Raw genomic sequence first — 12,100 nt, forward strand, 5'->3', positions numbered from 1 at the left:
TTTCTGGTCTCGGTGCTGTAGGTTGCATAGCCACTCTTTCCTGGATTGAGGCTTTCCAGCAAAGGAGATGGGAAGTAAGGCTGGCCTGCTGGTGTGGACAGAGATTCCAGCAACATACATGACCTGGGGGCACAAGGATTGCTTCCTAAACAATGATGAACACACAGCCACCTAATAGCCTGGATCGGCTGAGACCATTCTGATTTCAAACACACAGTCCCCTTGCCTTCCTAAGAACCCCTGTGTTTCTCAGACTGAAAACGTGTTCTGAATTTTGTTCACAAAGTGCAGCCCCCGTTGAAATTCATCAAGAGTGGGAAAGAGCCAAAGTGGGAAGGAGCATGGGTTGATTGGCACAAAAGTAGGTCTGTTGATAAAGAATGGAAGTAAAGAGGACATCAGGTAGAAGCTTTTGCTGTGAGTCAAAAGGACAATTTAAAAGTTGCCTAAAGAGGCACATGCCATCTCTGTTGCTGCCATCCAGTTGGAAAGGAAACTCAGGTTCTTGCCTAATGGCCGAAGTCCCTCACAGAATGTCCCCCACCCCTACCAACTGCCCACTGCCCCTCCCCCTCTGCAGAATGTCTGGGGTCCTATGTTCTAAACCTATTTACATTCAAATTTTACCTGCTCCACTGGACTCAGGAGCATCTGCTGAGCCAGATCACTCTCTGGGTCTTACCCTTGACTTTTCTCATTGCGGAAACTGCCAGATAGCGGTTGTCAGTGCCCAGCCTGAGGGGATGGCTTCAAATGGAGGTGAGCCTGTAGGGATGGGGGCATTATCGAGTCTGCCATGCCTCAACTCCTTGGGAATTCAAATTTGACACTGCCCCTGGGGACAGTTGATGGGGCTGCTGTTGAGGAGGGAGGGAGGACTGGATGTCCCCAAGGACATCACACCTGGGGATGGCCATGGCACCCTGAGTCTGTGGTTAGGGAGGATGGCTCCTTAGAGGTGGACCAAGATGCCTGGGGGAATACACCATGTAGGGGAAAGGATGGAGTGGATGGATTGATCCTTTCTAGAAGGAGACAGGTCACATCATTGTGTGTTTGTAGGGAGTGGTGGGATCATGTTGTGTTGGTGGCCCCTGGAGGACGACAGGCAAGCCCAAACCCTGTGCCGTGTCTTCAGGCACCTGGAAGGTGCCCTTCCATAGTGTTCAGAGAGATTTGGACTGGAATTTTCTAGATCTTAGGGAGGAGTGGGGAGAAGTGGTCTCAGCCAGAAAACTGTTGGGTGGGTTGGCTGTGACAGAGCATGTAGTGACAGACTCTGGGTGGGTGAGGCTGGGGGCTACTGTAACTGCCACAGCCCAGAGCCTCTCAGATCCCTCCCCAGACATGGCTTCTCCATCAGTTCAGGTAGCTGTTGGCTTTGATTTAACAGGGGTGGGGGCAGATGGGGAAGTTCAGGCAACACAGGGCCTGGGTTTCCTGAGTTGTTCTGAATTGTTTGTCCTTTTGTGGAAGTTCAGGTCTTCAGACCCATTTCCTCTTGTCTGCTAGCTCATGGCCCGTCCTCTGCACTTTGTGTTACTGTGGAGATGAAGAATTTGCTCTTATTCCATTTATACTACCTCATGAACAGAGGACAGGTATGGATTCTTGCTGGTTCTCAGTGGAAGGGTCTGGAAAGGCTGGTTTCCTTTTCAGTAGAGGAAAGAGAGTAGCACACAAATAGGAAGATGCTTCTCTTATTATTATTATTCAAGTTAGGATATGTGTCCTGAATGCTGAGGTGCATGTGCTGTATCCCTTATTCCTCTTGACTAGCGACTGCATAAGGTTCTAATGAACAGGGATGATTTCCAGACAACTTTGCCTCACCTGGCCCGTGGCCCAAGAACCCCTGGTTCTTGGTTGGTCACTATGTTCAGTTATTGGGAGCTCAAAGGAGAAGAAGGACCAGAGATGGGCTCCTTGTCCCCCTACCTATTGTAACATGACCAGCAGCTGTGAAAATCCCTAGACACCTCCCCTGATAGCCCTGCTGCTTGCCATTTGCTGGCTGTGTTCTAATCGTGTGTGGCTGTTGCTGGCTATGCAATGATACTGTCTCAGGGGACTCCACCACTGCCTCTCAGACCTACTCCCTGGGAACAGAGCTTCCTGAGTGGCAGCCAGGACCATCTAGTACTGAGGAAAGGGTGGCCTGAATCTGACCCCTATTTAGCACTTGCTGTGGGTGGTGCCAGGACAATCACTTCCATGCTGGGTGTGACGAGTTATGGATTATCTTCAGGGTTGCTAGGGTGCTGGCTTGGGAAAGATTTCCATCCAGTGGTTTTCTTTTGTTGTGTTTGAGCTAGAAAAGAAAGGGATTTACAAGAGCTTCAGGAAAAGGAAGATTGAAGAGGAGATGGGGCCTTAATATTCGGAAGCTTCTGGCTTCCTGTCGGCCTTCTGAGTGCCGAGCCATTGCCCTGGGGTAGGCCCCTCACCTGTTGCTGAGCACGCTGAGGACCACCAAGCCGCTGAGAGACTGATCCCTGACCCATGGCTTGGGAGATGCCTGTGAGGCTGACAGAGTCTGCCAGGGACACCCGAGGCAGACCCTCGGGCAGCAAAGGCTTGGCTGTTGCTTCTTGGGAGACAGGGTTTAGGGAGTCTTGGTGAGCAGGGCCAGGCTTTCTAGTGGAGCGACTCTCCTTGGAGGAACAGAGCATCCGATGCACACTCAGGGACACTTGCAAGCTGCAGAGTTTCCCTGTCATAAGCCCTTAGCTGTTGGGACTCCCCTCTGATTCCCCAGTGACTAGTGTGGACCTGGAGACCCCAGCTCATTCACCTCTTTCCTTTGTCTCCACAGCATACCCAGTGCTGGGACCGGGCATGACTGTGAACCCTGGCACCTCCCTGTCTGTGTTCACGGCTCTGCCCTTCACCACACCCGCTCCCAGCCTAGCACACGGGCTGCCCCTTGTGACTGCAGGGGTTCCTCCAGGCGGCCCTCTGGTGCTGTCTGCCTTCCCCAGCACACCTCTGGTGGCAGGACAGGATGGCCGTGGCCCGAGTGGGGCCAGGGCTTCCAACGTCTTTGTCCAGATGGGGACAGAGATGGGGCCTGCGAATGCCCCTCAGGTGCAGACCTTGGTCCTAACTCAGGCCCCCCTCATCTGGCAGGCTCCAGGCACCGTCTGCGGAGGTGTGGTGTGTCCACCTCCCCTACTCCTGGCAGCTGCTCCTGTGGTGCCTGTTATGGCTCCCCAGGTGGTTGGGGGCACCCAGGCCGGTGAGGGAGGCTGGTCCCAGGGCCTTCCTCTTCCACCATCACCACCACCGGCTGCCCAGTTGCCCCCCATCGTGTCCCAAGGGAATGCTGGGCCATGGCCACAAGGGGCTCATGGAGAGGGCAGCCTGGCTTCCTCCCAGGCCAAGGCCCCGCCAGATGACTCCTGTAACCCCAAGAGTGTCTATGAGAACTTCCGACTCTGGCAGCACTACAAGCCCCTGGCCCGGAGGCACCTTCCCCAGAGTCCTGACACCGAAGCGCTTTCGTGCTTCCTCATGTGAGTGTCCTCGGGGCATTGGAGCTGATCTTGCAGCTCACACGTAAAGAGGCTGCTGGATGGACAGGAGGTCACGCTGTTCAGAGGAGCTTGCAGGGCAGTTGTGAGGGTGATGGGTTGCATTATGGGAAGATACATTTTCAACAAGATTAATCTGGCTGTGGCTCAGGACAGACGGTCAGGGGCCTCATCTCAACTGCCCGTCACTGTCCCATGAGTCCAGCCAATCCTTACTTTCAATAATTTTCACAACAATGTTTACAGAAGACCCAGGTCAGAGAGGGTTCCTGGTGTGACGTGAGCTACGGTTTGGGTTTAGGTCTTTGAGTACACACCCCAGTGCCTCCCCTTTAACCCAGTATTGATGGTCAGGAGCACCTCACATGGAGCTGGGGGGAGGAGCTGCAGGGCCCAGCAGGAACCTGGCACATGCCCGCAGTTCTGCCGAGGTCCAGTTAGCACAGTGGTGGTGGAGCCTGCACAGGGGGATGGTCTTGGGCCCCGCACTGGGGTCAATGCCAGGCAGGTATTTGCATCTTCACCCTCAATCCCTCCTAGAAAAAGAGACAATGATGCTTCATTGAGATGATGGTGAAGAGATGACTTGAGCTCACATATGACATGCATAGCACAGTGCCTGGCACATGCTATGACACATTACATGATAGCAATTATGATTGCTGTCCCCATTACTATCATTATCAGGACTAGGCCATCTAGGAGAGCACTCCCCAAAGCCACGGGCTCCAGTGACAGCTCTGAGTGCACCTCAAGCCCAGCAGCCCAGGGCCATGGACTGTGGTGACTGTGAGGCAGCAACGTCAGCATCTGGGAGAGTTTGTGGTTTCATTCCCAGTCCCTGCCTCTCTCCACCCTGCGGCGCCTCTGTCACCCTGTGTTTCCCACTGATGAGCAAACGGGAGCTTGAGCACATCCACCATGCAAAACACTGGCCGTTCCCCTAGGGAAGTCCCCTGCCTGGAGTGTAGGTGGAAGGTGGCCCCAGCTTCATCCCCAAAAATCCCGCTGTTCCTGCTCCCTGGAACTGGTTGCATTCCCCCTTGGAGCAGAGTCTGGGTGCACTGGGGACCCTGATTCTTGGAGTGGAGCTGCCCCAGGCTCACAGGCCTTTGCCATGGCTCTTGTGGGAATGTGGGATCTGGACCTGCTGCTTGCAGTGGCATGGACACCACTCCGCTTTGGTTCTGGACGTGTGCTCCTGCTCCTCATGCTCCAGGGCCCTGAGGCTACATCCCCAGGGGCTGCCTTGCTCCAGAGTCCCCAGGAAGCCAGTTGAATGCTCAGTCCTGGGGCCCTGGAACCTGCACTTTAACTCTCACCCCCAGCTCACCCTGTGTGCACACTGTCTGAGTCAGCTCAGGCTCTGCCGTAACAAATCCCGTAGACTGGGTGCTTTATCAAGACACATTCATGTCTCCCAGTTCCAGAGGCCAGAAGTCCCAGATCAAGGTGACAGCAGATTGGGTGTCTGGTCAGGGCCCTCCTCCTGGCTGGAGAGAGCTGTCTCTGGCTGTGTCTCCTCGTGGCTGAGCGCAAGAGCCCTGGTGTCTCCTCCTGACCTTATCAGGGCTTGGATTCCATGACTGGGACCCACACTCATGACCTGCTCTAACCCTGATTGCCTCCAAATACTGACACACTGGTGCTGAGGGCTTCAGCACAGGAATGTTGGGGACACACATGTTCCACCCATAGTACTGAGTCCACTTCTCAACACTGAGGGCTCGAGGGGCAGTCGGAGAGGCCACTTGGTAGCTTGTGTTGATGTTTGATCTTGGGGGTGTGTCCCGGGGCCTGAGGAGCCCACATCGGGGAGAACAGGATAGGGACAGATGGCAGGACAGGTGTGTGGAGGACAGGGGCCAGGTGTTGGGACCAGGTGGGCTTGGGATGAAGGGTGGGCTTATAGGCTGAGACTGACTGCACTGGTTTACAGCCCAGTTCTCCGATCCCTGGCCCGGCGGAAGCCCACCATGACCCTGGAAGAGGGACTGTGGCGGGCCATGCGGGAATGGCAGCACACGAGCAACTTTGACCGGATGATCTTCTACGAGATAGCAGAAAAGTGAGTCTGGGGTCCTGGGAGCAGGGCCCGTGTGGCAGGGTGAGAGTGAATGACAGAGGTCCGGTGGCCATGGTGGCTTCTCAACGTGGAGTGTGAGGAGGGTGTGGACAAACCCAGGACACTCTGGGCCCCTGGCTCCCTCAGGAAGCTGCTCCTGCCACCTAGAGTGCTCTGGGGTCTCTGTCCTGCCCTATGGGGAAGCACCCCCTGCCTGGCCTGGGGCCATCCCTGCCTTGACACTGGAGTTCATGGCGGGAGCAGCCAGCGTCACAGCCCAAAGTGGGTCACCTCCAGCTGTGGGGATGGGGAGAAGGGGTGCTAGTGACTATAGACAAGAGTGGGGTGCAGGCTCCTCACAGCAGTGGCCAGAAGTCAGTTTTCTCCCATCCCAGCCTGGCCAGGGAGTTGAGTTGGGGAGACCTGTGCCCGGGACACCATGAGACCCATCTCTCCCTGACTGCTTTTGCTCCTGGGCAGTCCCCTCCATGAAGACAGACAGACAGACAGCAGCCTCAGGGGAAAGGGGCCCTGTCCTCTGGGCTCAGCTTTTGCTTCCTCCTGACCTGGGGTCTCCCAGGCCTCGTGCCTCTGGGTTATCTTTCGGGGACCCACAGTCCTAGCCTCAGGACTCCTGCATCTGGGCATCATCCCTGATGCCTTCTGCCATACACCCCACCCCTGGCCAGCTGAAACCTGGAGGAGGGGTCCCCTGGGACCCTCCTGGACCTCATGGCCCTGACTTGAGTCAGGAAGCCCCATTGATGCCATGGGCTCTGCAGGGGCCGAGTGAGGGACGGTGAGCCCAGAACTCTGGGAGCAGCTTCCTCCTGGGACTGGGGAATGGGACACAGTGAGGGCCTGGACAGCCCACCTGAGGCATTCCCTCCCATCCCTGCCCTCGGTCGCTGCCTGGTCCTGGGGAGAGGGGGCCTGGACCCTCTCAGCACAGTCTGGGCTTCCTTCACTGCCAGGTTCCTGGAGTTTGAGGCTGAGGAGGAGATGCAGATTCAGAAATCGCAATGGATGAAGGGGCCCCAGTGCCTGCCTCCTCCAGCCACACCGAGGCTTGAACCTTGAGGACCCCCGGCCCCTGAGGTGGTCAAGCAGCCAGGTATGGCTTCCCACATTCCCACAGGAGCCACGGCAAAGACCAAAGGGGCCAAGGGAGGCCACTGTCCCCACACCCCATGCTTCCCTTCAAGAGGGGGATTTGCTCCCTCCAACAGGACAGCTTCTGGGAGCATATGTTGGGTATTGACCTGGTCGAGTTTCCTAGCTACTCTCTCCCCTCTCCTGTCCAAAACTCCACATATGCTCTGCCCAGGAAGCAGGGATGAGTGGGGAGAGTACACGGCATATTGGTGCCTCCAAACTTCCTCCCAAGCGATGCTGTCTCAGATGTGCCCCTCCTGCCTCCTCTGGGGGTGCTGTGGTTAAGGTGGACCTGACCCAGCTGGGACCCACTTCACATCCCCAAGCCCTGCCCTCCCCTGTGTGGTGCAAGCAGGAGGAGCGGCCCTCACCACGCCCATACTCCTCCCTCTCTGCCTCAGTGTACCTTCCCAGCAAGGCCTGCCCCAAGGCCCCGACTGCCTGCCTGCCACCACCCAGGCCCCAGAGGCCAGTGACCAAGGCCCGCCTGCCACCACCCCGGCCCCACCGACGAGCAGAGACCAAGGCCCCCCTGCCACCACCCAGGCCCCAGAGGCCAGCAGAGACCAAGGTCCCTGAGGAGATCCCCCCAGAAGTGGTGCAGGAGTACATGGACATCATGGAGGAGCTGCTGGGGCCTTCCCTTGGGGCCACGGGGGAGCCCGAGAAACAGCGAGAAGAGGGCAAGGTGAAGCAGCCACAGGAAGAGGACTGGACGCCCCCAAACCCGGGCCTCCTGAGCTACATTGACAAGCTGTGTTCCCAGAAAGACTTTGTCACCAAGGTGGGCTGGAGTGCTGGGGTCTGCCGGATTCCAGGGGGTGGCACTCCCAGGTCCTTGGAATTAAGCTCTGTTCCTTAGCTACTCAGCAGTGTGTGTATTTCCATGGATTAGAGTGTCTGTGTATGTGATTGTGTGTGTCTGTGTGTTGCTGTGTGTTTGTGTCTGTGGTTTGTTACTGTGTGTCTTTGTGTGTCTGTGCGGGTGTGAGTGTGGAGTGTGTACCTTACCTGTGTCTGTGTCTTTTCCTGTGTCATATGTGGGTCTGTTTGTGTGTCTGTGTGTGGTTTGTGTGTCTCTGTCTGTGTGTGTGTATGCTACCAGGTCTGTGGTCTGTGTCTGTAGCTGGTGGTCACCACGATATCAGACAGCCCCAGGAGGGTGGGGATGGGGCGCTCGCTGCTTTCTGCATCTCCTCCAGGTGTCCTTGGCTCCAGGTTACTCCCTGCCCAGGAAGCTCATGCCTTCTTCCTTCTGTTTCCAGGTGGAGGCCGTCATTCACCCCCGATTCCTGGAAGAATTGCTTTCCCCAGATCCACAGATGGATTTCTTGGCCCTAAGCCAGGAGCTGGAGCAGGAGGAAGGACTCACCCTTGCCCAGGTACCCCAGGGGCAGGAGGGACCCGGCACACAGGGCCCACCTGATTGTCTAATCCCCCCCCCGGGGATGCCTGGCTTCTTGGGGAACCACTCTGGAGTGGGAAGATGCAGGTTCAGAGGGAGTAGGATGGACAGGAGCCAGGGAGGGGAGTCAGCATGCAAGCTGCGGTGAGGCCCAACGGGATGCCCGGCAGAGCCACACCCTCTCTCTTTGACATAAAGCCCAGCTGCCTCAGGCTTCCCTGCCTGCCGCCCAAGTGCCCTGGTCTCCACCACCCTGGGCCCTGCTCACACCTGGGGCAGTGCCAGCAAGTGCCCCCTTTCCTCCTGCAGCTAGTGGAGAAGCGCCTCCTACCTTTGAAGGAGAAACAGCATACAAGGGCAGCCCCTAGTCATGGCATGGCCCGGTTGGACTCAAGTTCTTCTAAGCTTGCAGCTGGCCAAGAAGCAGAGAAAGACATCCCTGAGCCCCAACAAGGGGTTGGCATGGAAACCTGCCCACCCCAGATGGCTGCCCGGGACCCTCAGGGACAAGGCAGAGCACACACTGGCATGGCCAGGTCCAAAGACTCTGTTGTGCTTTTGGGATGTCAGGATTCCCCTGGGCTGAGGGCTGCCCGGCCAACCTCCCCTCCCCAGGACCACAGACCCACCAGCCCTTGCCTGGGGACCAAGGATGCCTTGGATCTCCCTGGAGGGTCTCCTGTCCGGGAGTCACATGGGCTGGCTCAGGGGTCAAGTGAGGAGGAGGAGCTCCCCAGCCTGGCCTTCCTCTTGGGTTCCCAGCACAAGCTTCTGCCCTGGTGGCTACCCCAGAGCCCTGTCCCTGCCTCGGGCCTTCTCAGCCCAGAAAAGTGGGGACCCCAGGGAACTCATCAGTCCCCATCTGCTCAGAGAAGAGGCCTCAGCCTAGCACCCTCTCCTGCCATGAAGTCCAAGAAGCGACCTCTCTTTGGAAGCGTGTCCCCTGCTGAAAAGACACCCCACCCAGGGCCTGGGCTCAGGGTCTGTGGGGAGCAATCCCTGACTTGGGGGCTGGGTGGCCCCTCACAGTCTCGAAAGAGAAAGGGTGACCCCTTGGTCTCCAGGAAGGAGAAGAAGCAGCGTTGTAGCCAGTAGGGGCTTCTGGGCAGGCTCTCTGGGGCCAATCCCCAAGGATGGGGCTCTGGCATCGGATGCCCCAAAGCGGTCAAAAGCTTCTTCTCCCCCAGTGCTGATCTTGCTGGGCCTTAGCTTTGGAGGGGAGGGGAGGGAGGGGAGGGAGAGGGTGGCTGAACGGGGAGGGCAGGAAGGGAGGGTCTTGGGGGAAGGGGCTGGGGAGTGGGGGTGGGGAGCAGTGCGTTGGGGGCCTCGTGTGTAAATGTGAATAAATGTAGTTGTGTCGGAAAATGCTCTCGGGGCTGCTGCCTCTGTCCTCGGTGCTGTGCTGCTCCGTGGAGGGTGTCTGTGAGGGAGGGCAGAGGAACTGGCAGATGCCAGGCTCTGGGAACCCACAGGGGCCGGTCCCACTCTTTCCTCCTGGCGTAGGGAGCCCCTTCAGATGCTCCAGGGACTGACAGATGCTGAGGAAGCCCTGATCCCTCCCACCACCCACTCACAAGGCCCTGCCTGCTTTAGGGAGGCTTCTTGGGGCCTCCCATCATTATCAGCATCCCTGGAAAGTCCTGGGATTGGAGAGAGCTGGCTGGCTCTTGTTCTGCTCGGTGGGAGCTGAGGAGAAGGCAGCCGCCTGCAATGTGAACATGGGGAAAGGAGGCTGCTCCTGCTTAACCCTCATCAGGAAGAGTGCGGGCACTGGGCTGAGAGGAGATGTTGAGGTGACCGTCCACACGGTTGTGTTTGGGATAGAACGATGGGTGGGGAGCAGGGGAAGTCCCTCTGCCTGTTTCTGGGCAGGAGAGAGTCTTGTCCAACTAGCTGAAGCAGATGCTCCTTGCTGTGGCCACAGGGACTGGCCTCGGGGCCCTCAAGGTCCTGCATGGAGCCCCCCACAGCTATGATTCCCTTCCCATATGAGGACTGAACTCATGTGGAATTGATGTAGACACAGATTTACACTGGTATCTAAAACAGTTCCCTCCCAACACACCATCACCAATGGGAACAAACATGACCAGTCACCAGGCGCAGGGTGGGTGTGTCTGCTGGTTCCAGGGCCAGGAGGAGCTGGGGCCCAGGCTGAGAGGGGCCGAGGGTCAGCCGCCCTTCTGCCAGGCACAGACCCCAAGGGCAGAGCAGGGGCTGCCTGGGATGTGGCATCGGCTGTCTGGGAAGTGCCCTGGGAGTCGGGGGCTAGGTGTTCGCCAAAGGGAGACTTCCAGAGTTTATGAGTGAGACGAGGACTGCATTAGGAGAGGGACCGAGGCTGGGGAGCACACTCTGCTCTTCCCCAGGTTGTCCTGTCCTCCCAATCTCTGCTGAACTCCTCTCACCCCGTGGGCCAACTTCTGCCCCTTTTACCCCAACCCACCTCTTAGAATCTCAGATCCCAGCGTGGACAGGACCCAGCACCCACCCTGGTTCCCTCCTGGCCAACACCTTCTTCTCCACAGTCTGAGTTCTGATTCTCCCCCAGGGCCCTTATTGGCTCAGGACTCCTGTGACTGCCAGGGCACCTGTCCCAGCACTGCCTGCATGCAGAGCTGTGGTCATGGCGCTGGGAGCTGGCCCAGCAGCAGAGGCTATTGGGGCAAAGCTGTCCGGTACACGGTGGCCTGGCCCCTCGGTCAAGTGACAAAGGGAGGCATGTTTGGGTCCTTTCTGGCCCCATCTGCCCACAGAACACAGCAGTCAGCCGGACAGATGCCCCTCTGCTCCGTCCCTTCTGCTTGATGTGGGCAGTGTTGGAGGCCTGCCGTCTTCTGTGGCCTTTGGGAAGGAGAGTTTATCTTGGCAGGGCTTCCCCAGCTCAGTGCACATCAGGCCCTCGGGGAAAATGTGGGGAGTGAAGAGTCACTGGTGGGTGATGTGGGCAGCTCCCGTGACTCCTCTACATTCAGGGCCATCCTCAGGAGATAAGGTAGCACTGCCCCTTTGCAGGGTTTAGGAATGTTAAGTGAGCCGTGTTTGAAGGGAACGTGGTCCATACTCTGGCGTGTGTGGGTGCCCAGCCAACTTAGTGACACCTTGGGGCTCCTGCTGGTTACCCCACTGGCTGTTGTCTATCTCACTGTCCCTGTCCTTGTTTTGGCTGAGCCATTCCCAGGAGGCAGAACTTGTGCTTCCTCCACCTCTGTGTCCCACCTGAGCCCTACAATCTGCCCCTAAATGGGCACAGTAGGGCTGACTGGGGGGCTCTGGTAGACTGAACACCCGTCCCCTCCTAGTTCCTGTGCTGAAGTCCTAACCCCTAACGTTATGGTATTTGGAGATATATTTTAACCGGAAGACACTAAAGAGTGTTCAAATATAGGATATCCAAATGACATAGTGATTGAAAATAATATTGTCAACTGTGCCTAACAAAACTAGGGCCATGCTTTTCCTAAAAAATGGAGGAAAATGGCAAGATAGGATAGTTTTGGCACATAAATTGCATCACATTTTTGAGAGTGTCATTTGAAGGCACGGTTTAGTCTAATCTTGGTTTATCTGAAATGTAAGTTCAGTAATTATGGATGTTACAGCAAGACATAATTTGACTCTAAATCAGCAAGTACTTGCAAATATTCAGAACTATCTGGAAGTGAAAACGGCTTCCTCTGTAGACAGACAGCAAGTTTCTTATCCCAGAGCCCTGTAGGTAGACCATCTGTGCAAGTTATAATCAGGAGATTCACGAATGTGATAATGATGACATAGTCACATTGACAATGAGGCTTTTAGTCATACAGATTAAAGTAAATATATAATCTATTGTGCAAATCTAGTAATTGAGAATAAATTTAATCTTGTGCTACAAGTAGATACAAAGTATTCCCAGTTAGATTTTACATGTATACATTTTGAAACTATTAATTTTTAAAA

General features: G+C 56.4%; 1 pseudogene; it reads left to right on the forward strand.

Annotated features, from left to right (window-relative positions):
- Nucleotides 1-314: 314 nt before the first annotated feature.
- On the forward strand, nucleotides 315-9,357 carry LOC112131540 (NUT family member 2D-like; annotated as a pseudogene).
- Nucleotides 9,358-12,100: the final 2,743 nt, after the last annotated feature.

Source organism: Pongo abelii, chromosome 8 (assembly GCF_028885655.2).
Source record: "Pongo abelii isolate AG06213 chromosome 8, NHGRI_mPonAbe1-v2.0_pri, whole genome shotgun sequence".
Lineage (NCBI taxonomy): Eukaryota > Metazoa > Chordata > Mammalia > Primates > Hominidae > Pongo > Pongo abelii.